The 20,496-nt window shown below is 43.5% G+C and overlaps 1 pseudogene across 1 annotated transcript in view; it reads right to left on the reverse strand.

Annotated features, from left to right (window-relative positions):
• The window catches only part of LOC106606424 (transmembrane channel-like protein 6), a 45,506-nt pseudogene that overhangs the window by 15,825 nt on the left and 9,185 nt on the right, over nucleotides 1-20,496 (reverse strand). The window contains exons 9-17 of the transcript XR_014391807.1: nucleotides 19,918-20,090; nucleotides 15,279-15,387; nucleotides 6,730-6,823; nucleotides 4,710-4,805; nucleotides 4,449-4,524; nucleotides 3,808-3,941; nucleotides 3,209-3,385; nucleotides 2,965-3,043; nucleotides 2,744-2,848 (exon numbers count right to left, since the gene is read on the reverse strand). The product of XR_014391807.1 is annotated as a transmembrane channel-like protein 6 (transcript). The remainder of the gene's footprint in view (nucleotides 1-2,743; nucleotides 2,849-2,964; nucleotides 3,044-3,208; nucleotides 3,386-3,807; nucleotides 3,942-4,448; nucleotides 4,525-4,709; nucleotides 4,806-6,729; nucleotides 6,824-15,278; nucleotides 15,388-19,917; nucleotides 20,091-20,496) is intronic.

Here is a 20,496-nt window from a genome sequence, read left to right on the forward strand (position 1 = left end):
GAGTACAAAGAAGAAAAATACAACCAACATAATATAGTATACTGAAGAAAAATATAAACGCAACATGTAAACTATTGGTCCCATGTTTCATGAGCCAAAATAAAAGATCCCAGAAATGTTCCATATCCACAAACAGCTAATTTTGAGTACAAATTTGTTAACATCCTTGTGAGCATTTCTCCTTTGCCAAGATAATCCATCCACCTGACAGGTGTGGCATATCAAGAAGCTGATTATACAGCATGATCATTACACAGGTGCACCTTGTGCTGGGGACTATAAAAGGCAACACTAAAATGTGCAGTTTTGTCAAACACAATGCAACAGATGTCTTAAGTTTTGCGGGAGCGTGCAATTGGCATGCTGACTGAAGGAATGTAAACCAGAGTTGTTGCTAGAGAATGTAATGTTAATTTCTCTACCAAATTGTTATTGTACTGCTGCTCTTTAATTACTTGTTACTTTTTATTTCTTCTTTGTATTTTTTTTTTAATATATTTTTTTAAACTGCATTGTTGTATTTGGTGCATGTGACTAATAACATTTGATTTGATAAGCCCTCCTCCAACATGGTTTTAGAGAATTTGGCAATATGTCCAACCGGCCTCACAACCGCAGAACACGTGTAACCACACCAGCCCAGGACCTCCACATCCGGCTTCTTCACCTGCGGGATCGTTTGAAACCAGCCACCTGGTCAGCTGATGAAACTGAGGAGTATTTATGTCTGTACTAAGACCCTTTTGTGGGGAAAAACTCATTCCTATTGGCTGGGTCTGGCTCCCAAGTGGGTGAACCTATGCCGTCCCAGGCCTACCCATGACTGTGCCCCTGCCCAGTCATGTGAAATTCATAGATTAGGCCTAATGAATTTATTTCAGTTGAGTGATTTCCTTATATGAACTGTAACTCAGTAAAATCGTTGAAATTGTTGCATGTTGCATTTATATTTTTGTTCAGTGTACATCGAAGCTTGAAAGCGGTGACAGGCAGCCCAGATACAATAAATATATTTTTAAAAATATATTCACAAAAGGCAATTAGCCATTTATGGCCCACATTGGAAATACCATACTAGTACAAAACACACCTTGGATGGTCTTGAATACATATCAGTCTCGAGTTACTTTACATTCTGATGGTCTTGAATACATATCAGTCACAGTTACTTTACATTCCGATGGTCTTGAATACATATCAGTCTCAGTTACTTTACATTCCGATAGTCTTGTATACATATCAGTCTCAGTTACTTTACATTCCGATAGTCTTGAACATATATCAGTCTTAATTACATTCTACAAGAAATGGCTCAGTGTCCTTCACCACACACATCACTCCACTTTGAGTTCACTTTGACTGGTTGATAGCAGCCAAATATCCTTGATGTGATGGGAGTCCAAAGTTCAACATACAGCATCCAATGAATACTCTGGAATAATTGAATCTTCCATTAAAACATATTAAACCTGAAATGACATAAGGAAAACTGATGTAATATTTAACAGAAAACTCCACAAATGACCTGAATCTGTTTAGACTAACACATCAACCTGAATCTGTTTAGACTAACACATCAACCTGAATCTGTTTAGACTAACACATCAACCTGAATCTGTTTAGACTAACACATCAACCTGAATCTGTTTAGACTAACACATCAACCTGAATCTGTTTAGACTAACACATCAACCTGAATCTGTTTAGACTAACACATCAACCTGAATCTGTTTAGACTAACACATCAACCTGAATCTGTTTAGACTAACATATCAACCTGAATCTGTTTAGACTAACATATCAACCTGAATCTGTTTAGACTAACATATCAACCTGAATCTGTTTAGACTAACACATCAACCTGAATCTGTTTAGACTAACACATCAACCTGAATCTGTTTAGACTAACACATCAACCTGAATCTGTTTAGACTAACATATCAACCTGAATCTGTTTAGACTAACATATCAACCTGAATCTGTTTAGACTAACACATCAACCTGAATCTGTTTAGACTAACATATCAACCTGAATCTGTTTAGACTAACATATCAACCTGAATCTGTTTAGACTAACATATCAACCTGAATCTGTTTAGACTAACATATCAACCTGAATCTGTTTAGACTAACACATCAACCTGAATCTGTTTAGACTAACATATCAACCTGAATCTGTTTAGACTAACATATCAACCTGAATCTGTTTAGACTAACACATCAACCTGAATCTGTTTAGACTAACACATCAACCTGAATCTGTTTAGACTAACATATCAACCTGAATCTGTTTAGACTAACATATCAACCTGAATCTGTTTAGACTAACATATCAACCTGAATCTGTTTAGACTAACATATCAACCTGAATCTGTTTAGACTAACATATCAACCTGAATCTGTTTAGACTAACACATCAACCTGAATCTGTTTAGACTAACACAATGACCTGAATCTGTTTAGACTAACATATCAACCTGAATCTGTGTTTGCAGGACAAGACAGATCTGTCAGAAGACAACATCATGGTTTTGGTACAGACTAATCATAGCAGCAGCTCTTGGAGGTCATACAACAGGGCCATGTTCAGGGCCATGTTCATTAGGTACCAAACAGAAGAAAGCACACAAACAGGGAGGGCCTACCTGGACTTCATTTTCTGTTGCTGAACATTTAAATTTTCTGTTGCTGAACATTTTCCGTTGCGTACGCTAATGAACACGGCACAGTCAGGGTCACTCACCTCACTGCCCTGTGGCTGAGGCCAGGCGGAAGGGGACAGTGGGTACTGCCTCTCCTCATGGATGGCCTGCAGTCTAGTAATTAAGAACTTCTTGTCCTTCCCCTCCTGGTGATGAGAAAGAACAGATGAGTAACCACCAACACACAGATCACAATAATCTTTGTAAGAATATTTAATGAAACAGAAGTTTTTTGTCTACACACACACACACACACACACACATTTTCTATTTGCACCTGTAGCAGACTGATTAGTTTCCTTTGGCCGTCTAAAATTTGGGTGTGAATGTAAATGGCCATTCTGAAAAAAAAGAGAGGAAAAATGAACTGCCAGGTAGGTGAACGTAACATACTTAAAACATACACTGTACTGTTAGTGGCTTTGCATAATAGTGTCAGCCAAACGGCACATAACAAGAAATATCCAGAGCAGTCCAAAGAATGTCCTTGTTGGATGCTGACTCACAGAAAGACACCTCCCATCAGGAACAGGAAGAGGGGGTTCTCCACCAAGCAGCTGTGTACCCAGTTGAGCCAGGCCAGCTTGGGGTTGGTACTCTTCAGCTCCTGGGCCCACTGTTTGCCTGAGTGGAACATGAAGGGGAGGTTCCTGAAAGGACCACAGCCAGAGGAGGGCTTAATCCTATGGGGGGGAGAAGGGAAGAGTGGAAGCAACATTTGGACCACAACATCCTTTTCATACTGCAGTGTCAACCTGAAGCGTACTGTTCTGGCTCAAATATATTTTCTGTTCATGTTGTCCTTCCCAGCACAATTCCAGAGATGCGTACTTTTGAAGGGATGTTACATTTTAAAAGGTGACTTCCAGCCATTTTTGAAAATGTTCAGTTCAGAAATTATATCCCTAATAGAACTATGGTAACTTACTCACACTTCATCATAAAAAAATATGTTTGAGAAACATAGCAACATAGACTCAAAAGAGAAAAGGTGCATGTACTGTATGCATTCATACGTGCGCCTACATTGGTATAGGTTGATATATTTGTGTGTGTGTGTGTGTCAGACAGCGTTTGTGTGTGTGTGTGTGTTGGACAGACTCACGTCCATATGGTGTAGGTCACAGACACGGTGGCCCCGAGGAAGGAGGGGAAACACAGCAGAGAGATGAAGAGGGTGCTCATCTGACTGGCTCTCCACGGCTTCCTGGGTGCCTGGCAGCTCACCAGTATGCTGCTCTGAGGGAGAAAAGCAACAAGAGAGTTCACCAGTAGACTGCTCTGAGGAGGGTGAACAGCAACAAAAGAAGAAAGACTAATGAGTCTAACAGCGCTGAGGTTTCCACTGAGTGCGATAGCTGGCAACAAAATGGCGGATCCTGTTCATTTTCAATTGAAGGAAGTGGCTCGGGCCAAAGTGAACAAGGTGAAAGAAGACATGCACACAGAGCATGAACGGGTGGGAATTAAGTTGGGGACCTTAAGTTTCTGGATGGGACCTTTACTTACCTAATCGTTTGTCAACACTTTTTGGGCCTCTGGTTATGACAAGTGCAGAGTTTAGACATGATAGTTTGACCTCTTTTGAGGAGTGTACCACTGTCACTGAAATAGTCACACTGGTTGAGCTCTGAGCTGGGGCCTACCTTTACTGTGTAATGGTTACATTGGTGGAGCTCTGAGCTGGGGCCTACCTTTACTGTGTAATGGTTACATTGGTGGAGCTCTGAGCTGGGACCTACCTACCTTTTTCATATGGAACAACAACAACAGCTTGAGGATCTGCACAGCTGGGAGTAAAGGAGTGAAGAGCACGCCTAGCCTGTGGGAAAAATGACAGAGAAGGAGACATAAATACCACAGAAACCTCAATGACATTATCATCAAAAGAAAGAGAGACGACCCAGGTCTGACGGCACCCGCAGCATCTAACGTAGCATGACAAAAACAATTATGTCACAGAGATACGAGGTGAGACGACTCATGGCATGCGAACAGGCATTTTACCAGGTGAGGGTTTGCCCATAGATGAGCTCGAGTACGTTACGGGCGATATCAAACACTGGCTTCCTCCTTCTCCTCAGCACTCCTTGAGCAAACAGCCTATGGGGGGGAAACAGAGTGGAGTATCAGTACATTTTACAGGAATTCTAAAACAACATGTTCAGCAGGTCTGCCACGCACAACTTCTATAAAAAAGGTATACTTATTTACAATTTCCATTTCACAAATACACTTTGGCAGTTACAACTTGAACATACTATACAGAATGTCTGCAAATATGACAAGAACAGAAATACAATCACATACAAATATTACAAAACCTGTATTGGTTACTGTTTAGCTGTCTGACTAATGAAGGTAATGGACTCTTGAACCATCCTTCAAAAGACTGTAGAGCACAGTCAACATTAAAATAGTAGTGTCACTACATCTCACAGTGAATATGAAACAAACAAACAAACAAACAAGCTCAAGCAGTTCTGGCACTCACAACTTCACTTCCGACTTCCTCAGAAATGACCCAGAGAGCATGTCAAGCACAGTGAAAATAGAATACCAGTTACATCGCACATGAATTATCAACACAAACATCTTCAAAACATGCTCAGCTGGTCAGTCACTCAAATATGTCCAGATAGAATCTCCAAAAAGCAAGTAGAGCGAATATGAAAATAGTAGAATACACAGTACCAGTCAAAAGTTTGGACACACTCATTCTAAACCTACTCATTCAAGGTTTTTTCTTTATTTTTACAAATTTTCTACATTGTAGAATAATAGTGAAGCCATAACTATGAAATAACACATATGGAATCATACAGTAATCAAAAAAGTGTTTTAGATTCTTCAAAGCAGTCACCCTTCGCCATGACAGCTTTGCACACTCTTGGTATTCTCTCAACCAGCTTCACCTGGAATGCTTTTCCAACAGTATTGAAGGTGTTCCCACATATGCTGAGCACTTGTTGGCTGCTTTTCCTTCACTCCACGGTCCAACTCATCCCAAACCATGTCAATTGGGTTGAGGTCGGGTGATTGTAGAGGCCAGGTCATCTGATGCAGCACTCCATCATTCTCCTCCTTGGCCAAATAGACACAGCCTAGAGGTGTGTTGGGTCATTGTCCCACTAAGCGTAAACTAGATGGGATAGCATATCGCTGCAGAATGCTGTGGTAGCAATGCTGTTTAAGTGTGCCTTGAATTCTAAATAAATCACTGACAGTGTCACCAGCAAAGCACCCCCACACCTCCTCCTTCATGCTTCACGGTGGGAACCACACATGCGGAGATCATCCGTTAACCTACTCTGCGTCTCACAAAAACACGGCGGTTGGAACCAAAAATCTCAACATTTGGACTCCTCAGACAAAAAGACAGATTTACACCAGTCTAACGTCCATTGCTCGTGTTTCTTGGCCCAAGTAAGTCTCTTCTTCTTATTGGTTTCCTTTCGTAGTGGATTCTTCGCAGAAATTTGACCATGAAGGCCTGATTCACACAGTCTCCTCTGAACAGTTGATGTTGAGATGTGTCTGTTACTTGAACTCTCTGAAGCATTTATTTGGACTGCAATTTCTGAGGCTGGTAACTCTAACGAACTTATCCTCTGCAGCAGAGGTAACTCTGGGTCTTCCATTCCTGTGGCGGTCCTCATGAGAGCCAGTTTCATCATAGCACTTGATGGTTTTTGCATTCCAGGTGACTACATATAGAATGCCAAGAGTGTGCAAAGCTGTCATCAAGGCAAAGGGTGGCTACTTTGAAGAATCTCCAATATATTTAGATTTATCATTTCTTTGGTTACTACATGATTCCATATGTGTTATTGCATAGTTTTGATGGCTTCACTCTTATTGTACAATGTAGAAAATAGTAAAAATAAAGAAAAACGTTTCCAAAGTAGTAGGCGTCTCCAAATTTTTGACTGGTACTGTAGGTTAACACAAACAAATCTCCACAACATGGGGATACAGACAGGAGTATCAGTACATCTTACAGGAATTATTACCACAAAACACTTACTTCCAAATAAATTCTCCAAAGACTGTGTTGCCGTGAATATGAAATCCACGAGCAGGAAACGATACAGCTCCTGACCAACAAAGCTCTCCCAGCACTGTAGAGACAGACCAAGATACCAAAGCCAAAAGTTACATTACAACAACTGTGGTGGGAGCTCATTAACAGACTAATTGTCATCTGAAAGAGTCTATACTATCCCAAATATGGGAACTCATTTTGTGGGACAGCAAAATTGCTTCACTTGCAAGGCCTACATTAGGAGGTGTGTATGTGGGGGTGGTCCAAAATAAGGGAGGGTTTTCCAACAATTTTTTTTTTTTTAAGTGCTTTGGGGAGGGTTGTGTATATTTTTTTATTGGGCACAGGGGAGGGTAGTATGTTTTTTATATATACTTTGTATTGGGCACAGGGGAGGGTAGGGAGTTTTTTATGTACATTTTGTATTGGGCACAGGGGAGGGTAGGTAGTTTTTTATGTACACAGGGGAGGGTAGGGAGTTTTTTTATGTACATTTTGTATTGGGAACAGGGGAGGGTAGGGAGTTTTTTATGTACATTTTGTATTGGGAACAGGGGAGGGTAGGGAGTTTTTTATGTACATTTTGTATTGAGAACAGGGGAGGGTAGGGAATTTTTTATGTACATTTTGTATTGGGAACAGGGGAGGGTAGGGAGTTTTTTATGTACATTTTGTATTGGGAACAGGGGAGGGTAGGGAGTTTTTTATGTACATTTTGTATTGGGAACAGGGGAGGGTAGGGAGTTTTTTTATGTACACAGGGGAGGGTAGGGAGTATTTTTCACTGATTTACATTTTGGTCTTTTGCAGGTTTTATAATATCATTTCTTCCAACCTTGCCAAATGTCCTCATGCAAGCAGATGAGCCTCCCCTATATCAAGGAGTTTTGGTACTTCCCTTATGCACTATGCTTTTCTGAGCTCTATCCGCCATTCAGTGACAATAGTTGTAGTTGGATCGTATGTCCATATCTGCAATAGTCAATCATACCACACATAAAAGTGTAACAGTATAGCTTCCGTCCCACTTCTCGCCTCGAACCAGGGACCCTCTGCACACATCGACAACTGACAGCCACGAAGCATCGTTACCCATCGCGCCACAAAAGCCACGGCCCTTGCAGAGCACCACCGCTAACTAACTAGCCATTTCACATCGGTTACAAAAGCATTGAAAGCTGCATACATTTTAAATATGAATCCAGAAGAACAAAAAGGAACAGCTGATAGGCAGCAGAGAGGCCTGGTGCATCATTGCGCGTGAAAGAACAGTTAAGCCATGAAACACACAGGTCAAAAAGCTCACCTATTGATCTTGTTATTAAGGGACAATAGAATGATCCCACCTAGACTACAACACCTCAATTAATAATTGCATTATTGTTTTCAAGTGAGTACAACATTCTACTCTAGGCTGCAGTGAATATGTACAGTAACTTGAATAATGGTGCAAAAGCCCTGTGATTTGAATGTTTAATTCCATTTGGATCAGTTGTGGGTCTACTCTGGACCGTCTATAAGGTCTAGAAATGCACAGTAGTAGGCTAGTCTGGCTGTATTTTTACTTCTGATACTGAGATGTGTTATCTGTTGCAGATCATCATTCTCCCAAGTCGTCCTATTATAAAATGTGGCCACATACAGTATTCTCCTGGCATGCTCAGTTATTCAGGAAAGCTTCATGTGCGCTCTGCCTCTGCAATCCAAGCTACTATTCCTCACACACCTACAGTGCATTCGGAAAGTCTTCAGACCCCTTCCCCTTTTCCACATTTTGATACGTTACAGCTTTATTCTAAAATTGATTAAATTGTTTTTCCCCCTCATCAATCTACATAAAGAACCAACGCTTTAATGTAGCCTAAATATTTATAATTTTACTTTTAACATGCATTACCTTTTATATGTGGAATTAACACACCCAGTCAATGTTTTAATCTGATTAGGCTACTTCTAAACTCTCCTGTAGGTCTGCGCACGTTTGTCCAGAATATCATTCCAGCATCCTCAAAATGGCTTGACATTAACCAGGTTTCCATCCTACCTTTTTATGCAAGTAAAGTACATGTTGGATAAAAATGTCACGGCGTCATGGGAAAGCATGCTGTTTATTAGGATACAGATGAAATAAGTTATGAGGAACTTCACAGGGTGGTGAAAGTGCACAGTGATGAGCTTGATGCTCCTTTCAATAAATATCGAGGGTCTTATTCTGGTGATATGATGATTGGCTGATGTTTGACAAATATAAGAAATCTCATCATGTAGTAGGTTATGCCCCCACTGTATCTGTGAGCTGCTGGCTACAGTGCATGTGCCAGTACTAGAGTGGGTACATTCGCTACAGCTACGCATACTTTGTGACACAGCCATCAGTAGGCCTAGAGATGAAAATGCCATGGAAACCCCTTTCACTTTATTTTTTATTCGGTACATGGGAATTTAACTGCAAAAGTAACATTTGATGGAAACACAACTGAGCATATAGTTTTGATGCAGATTTTAGAATATTAACATGAAAATCTGTTGCCAATTGGATGGAAACCTGGCTAGACACCATAAAGACTCTGGCAAGTGCGCTAGTCCAGTGTAACTTTGATTATGCCTGCACATCATGGTTCACCAGCAGTCCCAAACATCTAAAGAACAAGCTACAGACCAGCCAAAACAAGCTTGTAACAATTGCACTTAAACTCCCCCCTCATACTCACATGGATGTCAAGCATTTTGTTGTCTCTAATGTGTCTGTATCTGTCACGAGTTTCTTCATCATCCGATGATATAGCGAAATCGTCGTCTGAAAGTGTGGACCAATACGCAGTAGAGTTGATGTTCATTTTCTTAATTTATTAAAGAATGTTGACCACGAAAAACAAAAAAACAATAAGCACGACAAATGACAGTTTTGCAGGCTCACAAAAACACGCAATGCAAAAACAATCTCCCACAAATACAAGACAAACACACCCAACTAATATAGGACTTCCAATCAAAGGCAACACCAAACAGCTGCCTTCAATTGGAAGTCCACCCCAATTAACTCAACATAGAAACACACTCACTAGACTACACATAGAAATACATAAACCATAACTCAAAACCCGGACATAATAAATCAAACGCCCTCCTAACTAACACACCACCCTGAACCACATAAAACAAATACCCTCTGCCACGTCCTGACCAAACTACAACAATTAACCCTTATACTGGCCAGGACGTGACAGTACCCCCCCCCCCTTAAAGGTGCTAACCCCGGAAGCACCTTAAAAAACTAAAAACAAAAAAAAAACACAACCCCAAACAACAAAACCAAATTTCCCCTCTACTAAAAGGGAGGGAAGGGAGGGTGGCTGCCGTCAACGACGGCACTGTGCTACACCCCCCCTCCCCAACCCACCTATATCAGGAGGTGGCTCCGGTTCTGGCCGCTCGGGGCAGTCGGGCCGCTCCGGCCGCTCGGGGCAGTCTGGCCGCTCCGGCAGCTCGGGGCAGTCTGGCCGCTCCGGCAGCTCGGGGCAGTCTGGCCGCGCCGGCAGTTCGGGGCAGTCTGGGCAGCTCTGGTGACTGTTGACTGGCGGGCAGCTCTGGTGACTGTTGACTGGCGGGCAGCTCTGGTGACTGTTGACTGGCGGGCAGCTCTGGTGACTGTTGACTGGCGGGCAGCTCTGGTGACTGTTGACTGGCGGGCAGCTCTGGTGACTGTTGACTGGCGAGGCTGGGTTTACGCACTTGAAGCCTGGTGCGTGGTGCTGGTACTGGGCGTACCAGATTGGGAACACACACCTCCAGGCTAGTGCGGGGAGCGGGAACAGGACGAGTCGGACTGGGTTGACGCACTTCCGGGTCCGCACGAGAGACAGGAGCTGGAAACCCAGGGCTATGGAAGCGCACAGGCGGTCTTGATCTTACCTCCTGCACAACCCGTCCTGGATGGATGGAACTAGTAGCCCTGCACGAGCGGGATGCCTGTACAGGGCGGACTGGGTTGTGCAGGGGCCTGATGGTAGCCGTGCGTAGAGCGGGAGTTGGGTAGCCTGGTCCTCGGAGGCGTACCGGCAACCAGATGCGCTGCGCAGGCATCCTCCTACCAGGCTGGATGCCCGCTCTAGCACAGCACCTGCGAGGGGCTGGAATTACGCGCACCGGACTGTGCGTGCGTATGGGTGAGATAGTGCGCTCCTCAGCGAAACATGGCGCTCTCCACCTCATACGCTCCTCCATATAACGGGTAGCTGGCTTCCAGCTCTTCCTAGGCCTAGCCAAACTACCCGTGTGCCTCTCATGCTTCTCCCTCTGCGCGTCCAAGGCCTCGTACCTCCGCCTCTCTGCCTTGGCTGCCTCAATTTCCCACTGCGGGAGGCGATAATCCCCAGCCTGGTGCCAAGTTCCAGCCCCGTCCAGAACTTCCTCCCAGGTCCATCTCTCCCGCCAGTCCAACTCGAAGTCCCTTTTCTTCTGCTGCTTGGTCTTTAGTTGGTGGGAGATTCTGTCACGGGTGTCGTTAGAAATGGAGGACCAAAACGCAGCAGGTATGTGTATACTCATCCTCTTTATTTACGGGAAAAGAAGGAAAAAACCAAACAAACACGTATACAAAAATAACAACCCGATGAATGACACAATAACAGTCTTGAAGGCAACACAGCAATCCAAGAACAATCTCCCACCAATACAAGACAAACACACCCAACTAATATAGGACTTCCAATCAAAGGCAACACCAAACAGCTGCCTTCAATTGGAAGTCCACCCCAATTAACTCAACATAGAAACACACTTACTAGACTACACATAGAAATACATAAACATAGACCATAACTCAAAACCCGGACATAATAAATCAAACGCCCTCCTAACTAACACACCACCCTGAACCACATAAAACAAATACCCTCTGCCACGTCCTGACCAAACTACAATAACAATTAACCCTTATACTGGCCAGGACGTGACAGTATCTATGTAATGTGTCTGTATCTATGTAATTGTATATGTATTTGTTAAAAATAGGGACCACAATGGAAAATAAGTCACCGACTTTATTGTGCAATACCGGTCACTTAAAAATCCATGTACTGTGTGTACACACACACATATACATATACATATACACATACATATATATACATATATACATACATATATACATATACATATACATATATATATACACATATATACATACATATACATATATACATACACATATATACATACATATACATATATACATACACATATATATATATACATATATACATACACATATATATATACATATACATATACACATATACATACATATACATATACATATACATACATATACATATACATACATATGTATCACACACACTACCGTTCAAAAGTCGGGGTCATTTAGAAATGTGTGTTTCTGTGTAGACATTGTTAATGTTGTAAATGACTATTGTAGCTGGAAACGGCAGATTTTTTATGGAATATCTACATAGGCGTACAGAGGCCCATTATCAGCAGCCATCACTCCTGTGTTCCAACGGCACGTTGCGTTAGCTAATCCAAGTTTATCATTTTAAAGGGCTAATTGATCATTAGAAAACCCTTTTGCAATTGTGCTAGGACAGCTGAAAACTGTTGATCTGATTAAAGAAGCAATAAAACAGGCCGCCTTTAGACTAGTTGAGTATCTGGAGCATCAGCATTTGTGAAATCGATTACAGGCTCAAAATGGCCAGAAACAAAGAACTTTCTTCTGAAACTGTCACGTTCTGTGCCGGAAACCGTCGCCGGAAGCTCTGGACTGGGAACCGTCGCCGGAAGCTCTGGACTGGGAACCGTCGCCGGAAGCTCTGGACTGGGAACCGTCGCCGGAAGCTCTGGACTGGGAACCGTCGCCGGAAGCTCTGGACTGGGAACCGTCGCCGGAAGCTCTGGACTGGGAACCGTCGCCGGAAGCTCTGGACTGGGAACCGTCGCCGGAAGCTCTGGACTGGGAACCGTCGCCGGAAGCTCTGGACTGGGAACCGTCGCCGGAAGCTCTGGACTGGGAACCGTCGCCAGAAGCTCTGGACTGGGAACTGTCGCCTGAAGCTCTGGAACGGGAAGGCGCACTGGAGGCCTGATGCCTGGGGCCGGCACAGGTGGCGCCAGACTGGTAACATGCACCTAAGGGCGAGTGCGGGGAGCAGGCACAGGACGTACCTGACTGGGAAGGCGCACTGGAGGCCTAGTGCGTGGAACTGGCACAGGTGGCGCCAAACTGGTGACACGCACTTCAGGGCAAGTGCGGGGAGCAGGCACAGGACGTACCTGACTGAGGACACGCACTTCAGGGAGAATGCAAGGAGGAGGCACAGGATATACTGGACCGTGGAGGCGCACTAGAGGTCTGGAGCGTAGAGCTGGCACAATGCGTCCTGGACAAATGACCACCTTCGCACGGCAAGTGCGGGGAGCTAACACAGGACGCACTGGGCTGTGAAGGCGCAGTGGGGTCCAGGATATCCTGGACCGAGGAGGCGCACTGGAGACCAGGCGCGCTGAGCTGGCACCACCCGTCCTGGACAGATGCCCACTTTCGCAAGGCAAGTGCGAGGAGCTGGCACAGAACGCATCGGGCTGTGGATGCGCACTGGAGACACCGTGTGTTTCACTCCTCGGCTCCACCGACCACTCCATGTGCCCCCCCAAAAAAACTTTTTCGGGCTGTCTCTCGGGCTTCTTTCGTGGTTGCGAACCCCGGAGTCGTCATTGATCCTCCTTCGCTGCCTCCGCCTGCTTCCATGGCGGGCTCTTGTCTCCTGCCATGATCTCCTCCCACGTCCGGGAAGTCCTCCACTCTCTTCTCTCCCGTGCCCAGGATCCCTGCTCCTCCTGGTCACGCTGCTTGGTCCTGGTTTGATGGGATATTCTGTCACGTTCGTGTGTATAGACGGACCAAGGCGCAGCGTGAGTAGCGTTCCACATCTTTTATTAGAAAGTGAAACTAAGCAAAATACAAAAAGAATAAAGAATAAATGAAACGTGACGACAATGCAACTACACATAAACAATATCCCATAACCCACAAGTGGGAAAAAATTCTACTTAAGTATGATCCACAGTTAGAGACAACGATAACCAGCTGCCTCTAATTGGGAATCATACAAATCGCCAACATAGAAAATATAACCTAGAACCCCACATAGAAATAAATAAACTAGATCAACCCCCCAGTCACGCCCTGACCTACTCCACCATAGAAAATAAGGACTCTCTATGGTCAGGACGTGACAGAAACTTGTCAGTCTGTTCTTGTTCTGAGAAAGGACGGCTATTCCATGTGAGATATTGCCAAGAAACTGGAGATCTCGTACAACGCTGTGTACTACTCCCTTCACAGAACAGTGCAAACTGGCACTAACCAGAATAGAAAGAGTGGGAGGCCACGGTGCACAACTGAGCAAGAGGACAAGTACATTAGAGTGTCTAGTTTGAGAAACAGACACCTCACAAGTCCTCAACTGGCAGTTTCATTAAATAGTACCCGCAAAACACCAGTCTCAATGTCAACCGTGAAGAGGCGACTCCGGGATGCTGGCCTTCTAGGCAGTGTTGCAAAGAAAAAGCCATATCTCAGACTGGCCAATAAAAAAAGATTAAGATGGGCAAAAGAACACAGACACTGGACAGAGGAACTCCGCCTAGAAGGCCAGCACCCAGGAGTCGTCTCTTCACCGTTGACGTTGAGACTAATGTTTTGCGGGTACTATTTAATGAAGCTGCCAGTTGAGGACTTGTGACAAATAAAAAAATAGATCAATCCAAACTGTGCAGCGGCCATTTGACAAACAGAGAGGCATCTGTTACAAAACACCAAAATGACAGTTTAATGACAGTCGGAGATTGTCAACACAAGCCTTCAATACTGGGTAGGCCTACAAGGTAGGGAGGGATGTATTTCCAGTTGGTCAAGATTGTCAGTCTATTTGTTGTGGTGCTGAAAATGCAAATCATGATATTGAAGTGCATGAAATTGGTATGCTTTGTTTATTGGTTGTGTGGTGCATTATACATATGGCATTAAAATGTTAAATCTGATTTCCCCCTAGCTGATCATTGTCTGCATCCGGCTCTGATTGTAGTGTAATGAAACAGGCAGGGAGAGTGAGCTCCTCCGTAGTGGTCGGCCAACCCTCAACCTGCATGGCATCAATCGTGCCACAAAAGCATGCCGAAGTGGCAAAATTGATATCCATGTTTATAAACACAGGGTTGCTACAGTTAGTTATTTGTGGTCGTAAACATTATTTTGAGTTAATTCTATGAGGGGGGAGGGTGTGCAATTTATTTTACAGTGAAAAGGGGAGGGTCATGTGGAAGTAGTTAAGCTGAGGAGGGAGGTACATTTTTTGTATGACACCATGAGTTGGACCAGCCCCCCTAATCAATTTAGAACTGTCCCCTACTACTACTAATTTGGGCAATAAATTCTTAGCTACTAATGTTTCCATGAAAGGGGACCTTCATTTGAAGGTGACATGTTGTTTTATGACAGACATCATGGTGACAAGAATCAGGTGTCTTTCCTGCAGACCATGTTGCTCTGGTTCAGCTGCAATTTTCCCCAGCCAATGGTAGCACAGTACTCCAAGAATGCTCACCTTCAGCAGTAAGTTCCTGTATAAAAACAGGATGTACAGTATCAAGTGTCTCAGAGTAAGAGTGCTTAGGGTCAGTTTATCCCAGCCATACTCAAATGGAGGACTGTGGTCCGGATCCGGACCCAGAACGGGTCAATACACACAGCGGGTCCTGACTTTTTTGGGGGGAACTTAGTCAGGCTTTCAACTTGCTGCTGTTGAGTTATAATAAAATGCACAAGGTGCAATTTCAAAATGTGTAAGTACATGGGCAGTTTTCTTATGTTCAGAAATTATTCAGACCCCTTGACCTTTTACAAATTTTGTTACAGCCTTATTCTAAAAATGTATTAAATAAATAAAACTCATCAATTAACACACAATACCCCATAATGACAAAGTGAAAACAAGTTTTTACATAAGAAATTTCTATTCGAAATTGAGCTCAGTTGCTTCCTGTTTACATTGATCATCCTTGAGATGTTTCTAAAACTTGATTGGAGTCCACCTGTGTTAAAGGCACACACCAGTCTATATAAGGTCCCACAGTTGACAGTGCATGTCAGAGCAAAAACCAAGCCATGAGGTCAAAGGAATTGTCCGTAGAGCTCCGAGACAGGATTGTGTCGAGGAACAGATCTGGGGAAGGGTACCAAAAAATGTCTGCAGCATTGAAGGTCCCCATTAACACAGTGGCCTCCATCATTCTTAAATGGAAGAAGTTTGGAGTTCTTCTGTGGAGATGGGAAAACCTTCCAGAAGGACAACCATCGCTCCAGCACTCCACCAATCAGGCCTTTATGGTAGAGAGGCCAGACGGAAGCCATTCCTCAGTAAAAAGGCACATGACAGTTCGCTGGGAGTCTGCCAAAAGGCTCTCAGACCATGAGAAACAACATTCTCTGGTCTGAAGAAACCAAGAGTGAACTCTTTGGCCTGAATGCCAAGTTTCACGTCTGGAGGAAACCAGGCACCATCCCTACGGTGAAGTATGGTGGTGGCAGCATCATGCTGTGGGAAAGTTTTTCAGCGGCAGGGACTAGTCAGGATCAAATACAGGTGGAAAGATGAACGGTGGAAAGTACAGAGAGATCCTTGATGAAGACTGCTCAGGACCTCAGACTGGGGTGAAGGTTTACTTTCCAACAGGACAACAAGCACACAGCAAAGACAACGCAGGAGTGGATTCGGGACATCTCCATGTCCTTGAGTGGCCCAGCCAGAGCCCGGACTTGAACCTGATCGAACATCTCTGGAGAGACCTGACAGAGCAACGCTCCCCATCCAACCTGACAGAGCTTGAGAGGATCTGCAGAGAAGAAAGGGAGAAACTCCCCAAATACAGGTGCGCCAAGCTTCTGGCGTCATACCCAAGAAGAATCAAAACTGTAATCGATGCCAAAGGCGCTTCAACAAAGTACTCAGTAAAGGTTCTGAATACTTATGTAAATCTGATATTTCAGTTTACATTTTGTATACATTCCAAACAAATTCTAGAAACCTGTTTTTCTTTGTCATTATGGGGTATTGTGTGTAGATTGAAGAAGGGGAAAAACAACTGAATCAATTTTAGAATAAGGCTGTAACGTAACAAATGTGAAAAAAGTCAAGGGGTCTGAATACTTTCCGAATGCACTGTAGGTAAGTTGGCTAACCAGCTACATGTCAGTTAGGTAAATTAGGCTAATCAGTTATCTATCTAAATCTTGCAGTTATCGTGGCTGGATTACGTGCCCAGGGCCCCCCATTGATTTTGCTGAGTCACTCAGGTATCATATGAACACGCATTAGACATGTAGAATTGCAGGAAATTAGCTTTAAAACTGCAACATTTTCTCTCTGCCAACAAGAGAGGTTTGAACAGTTTGGGGTCGCACTGTGAGGGGGGGGGGGGTTTGTTACTACGGCAATAGATGACAATATCCATGCACTGGTTTAGCCTTTCAGATCACAAATAATAACATTACATTTCCTGGGAGGAGATGATCCTAGATCAGCACTTCTACTTTGAGAAGCTTGATACACGGCTCCAGATATTGTTAGAGAGGAAGGAACATTTGTTGAGTTTGTTAGGGCACGCTTTTTAAAAACGTACAGCAACGTACAGCAAATATGAGCATTTCTTATTGGACAAGACCAGGTAGTCCCTCTGTTTCAGTTCATTTCCTTCTGTTTGATGCCTAATGAACATGACCCTGCTGTACTACTTTGGCCGTTGGATGGAGAGCTTTATTACCCCCCCCCCCCCCCCATTGGGCCTCTGTTAACCACTTTGATAGGAGCACCTAAAAAGGATTACTCTGAAGTTATGGTATCTGTGGTATAGTATACTTTTATGAAGGGCCATTGACAACACCCTCCCATTTCTACTTCGAGGTTTACACATGGAGGGAGTTTCTAGCTCACTAACTGTTGTCCAAACCAGTTGTTAGACCTCTTTGCCTAAGCTGTTGATGGTTTCTTTGTTGCTATCCCTGGTTTTGCTTAGCCCTGTTTATTTTCCAATACCCAACATATTCAACATGTATTTGATCAATTTCACCTACTGCAGTTGAAAAAAAACTACCCCAGTTTTCCAATAGATTTTTACGTCTTCCACTTCTGTATTTCATCACTAGGTGGAGACATTGACCATAGTAACCCACACCTTGAGTACCACCCTGTATGGTCCACCACTGTCTCATTAGCACCATCAGCTGAAGCGGGTTCTCCCCAATTGTCTTCCCTGTGCCCTATATGAAACTTGTCCATTCCCTTTGTGATTATTTTGACAGCTGAAACGTCAATCTTTTAAAGTTGCCTAATAAAACTAAGAATTGTGAATGGTGAGCCAGCGTTGCGCCTTTTCCTGTCCAATGATGTTTACACATTTTTAGGTTTCACCTCGACTCACGTTGGTTGAGGACCCTCTACTTCTTTCCAAACGGTATCTCTTTTTTTAATATAGTGAAAAGTAAACAAGACTCAATGGTTGTGTCTGTGTGAAACATCTTGTGATTGTGTTATGGGCTCATGTACAGACCAGTTAACTTGACATCTGAAATAACCCCCCACTTATCTCAAGACGAAACTTCACAAGACATTCAGAATACCGCCCATTGGGTTCCACTGTGCACCATGTACCGATACAGGCACTTGTTGGATTGGCTTTCTGTCCACGTAAGAGCCAACAAAATGTTCCCTGTGCTACTTGATTACCGTAATTTCCGGACTATTAAGCGCACCTTAATATAAGCCGCACCCACTGAATTAAATTATTAATTTTTTTGAACATAAATAAGCCGCAGCTGCCTACCGGTACATTGAAACAAATGAACTTTACACAGGCTTTAACGAAACACGGCTTGTAACAAAAAATGTGCAGTAAGCTTTAGTTGTCTTTTTGCACTGAGTCAATTCCTCACGCTGCTGTTTCCAACGTCTTATCATCGACTCATTAAGACCAAGCTCCCGTGCAGCAGCTCTATTTCCTTTTCCAACAGCCAGATCAATCGCCTTCAACTTGAAAGCTGCATCATATGTATTTCTCCGTGTCTTTGCCATGATGAGGGTGACAAAATGACTACCGTAATCAGAATGATGGGAAGTTTGAGAGCGCTCGATTTAATCTAAACAGTAAACAAAAAAGTTGTTTGACCTTAACCCGTTCGGCAATTTCATTGGTCTAATGAAAGCTTCATGCCGCCAAAAAACTGAGCACGTCACAGAATGTGTTTTTTTGGAGAAAAAAAAATTGAAAGCGGGAAAAATCCATATATTAAGCCGCAAGGTTCAAAGCTGGGAAAAAAGTTGCGGCTTATAGTCCGGAATTTACGGTATATGGGAATGTCACTGGGGAAAGATGCATACATTTCAACCTCCTTAGAACATTTGTTGCTTGTCAGTCATGCTTTGAATTAAAAAGGGACATTACACTCGTCAGATGTTTTTCTGTAGACTGAAGATTTGTCCACATTCCACACTACTGGTTATGTAGAGCTAGCAGTATGCTTCAACCCCAAAATTGTTTTAAAATGTAACCTTTATTTACTAGGTAAGTCAGTTAAGAACAAATTATTCTTTTCAATGACGGCCTACACCGGCCAAACCCGGGGCAATTGTGCACCACCCTAATGGAACTCCCAATCACACCCGGTTGTGATACAGCCTGGAATCGAACCAGGGTGTCTGTAGTGACGCCTCAAGCACTGAGATGCAGTGCCTTAGACCGCTGCGCCACTCGGGAGCCCATTAATGTCACAATCCAAAATGAATGGTAAATATAGACTAAGCAACATGTAATTTACATATTTCCATTCATATTGGATTGTGACATTAGCTCTGGTAAGATAATTCCCCAACTTAACTTGTTGGACAACCAGGGTTGTACATTTGTCATTTTCACCAAAATTAGCTGTTTTTTCAGAAAGCCCAGTTGGAAGATTCCCAGAATAAGCAGGAAATCCAGAATCCTTCAACCATGATTTTTGGGAAAAATATTGTAACTTGGGGAAAGTTACCAGAATGCTAATGTACTAATATGTGTCAAACACTGAACATCTCTGAAAACAGTTCTAGTCGTATTTACCTGAAGATGGAAACATAGAGACATACAGTGGGCGAGTTGAAGTTCTCCATCCAAGACATGAGGTTGAAGAGACCAGGGAGGAGCAGGTTCCCACAGGACACAACCCCAGGCAGAGCCAGCAGACGAGCCTCATGCACCAAACTGACCTCCCCCTCTGCATCCTCAAGTCTCCTCTGGTCATATTGAAGGAAAAACATTAAACAAAGGACTGTCTTGTCAAGAAGAGAGTGTAACAAAATAGCAGGAGTGTTGCATAGGCCTACAGTAGAGACCAGGTGTGTTACAGGCGTTATCCTTTGGGCACAATGTTCAGAACATTGTTGCTATGAATATTAGTTGGGTGGGCAGTGGTGGCAGATCAGTCTTCTCAACTCCTATGGTCATTGTCAAACGTACAACCATAGGAGTTGGCTATACAGAACAAAGATCTGTGACCTGGCTATAGAAACACTGCAGTGCAGACAGACATTAAGGTAAGGCTCTACATCGCTGACTATAGTCTGGTCCTCCCAGATCTGTTTGTGTTATTTGGCATGACAAAGTCCATAGGAGTGGGCTATACACCACAGATCTGGGACC

The sequence above is a fragment of the Salmo salar genome, chromosome 03 (assembly GCF_965601325.2).
Source record: "Salmo salar chromosome 03, fSalSal1, whole genome shotgun sequence".
Classification (NCBI taxonomy): Eukaryota; Metazoa; Chordata; class Actinopteri; order Salmoniformes; family Salmonidae; genus Salmo; species Salmo salar.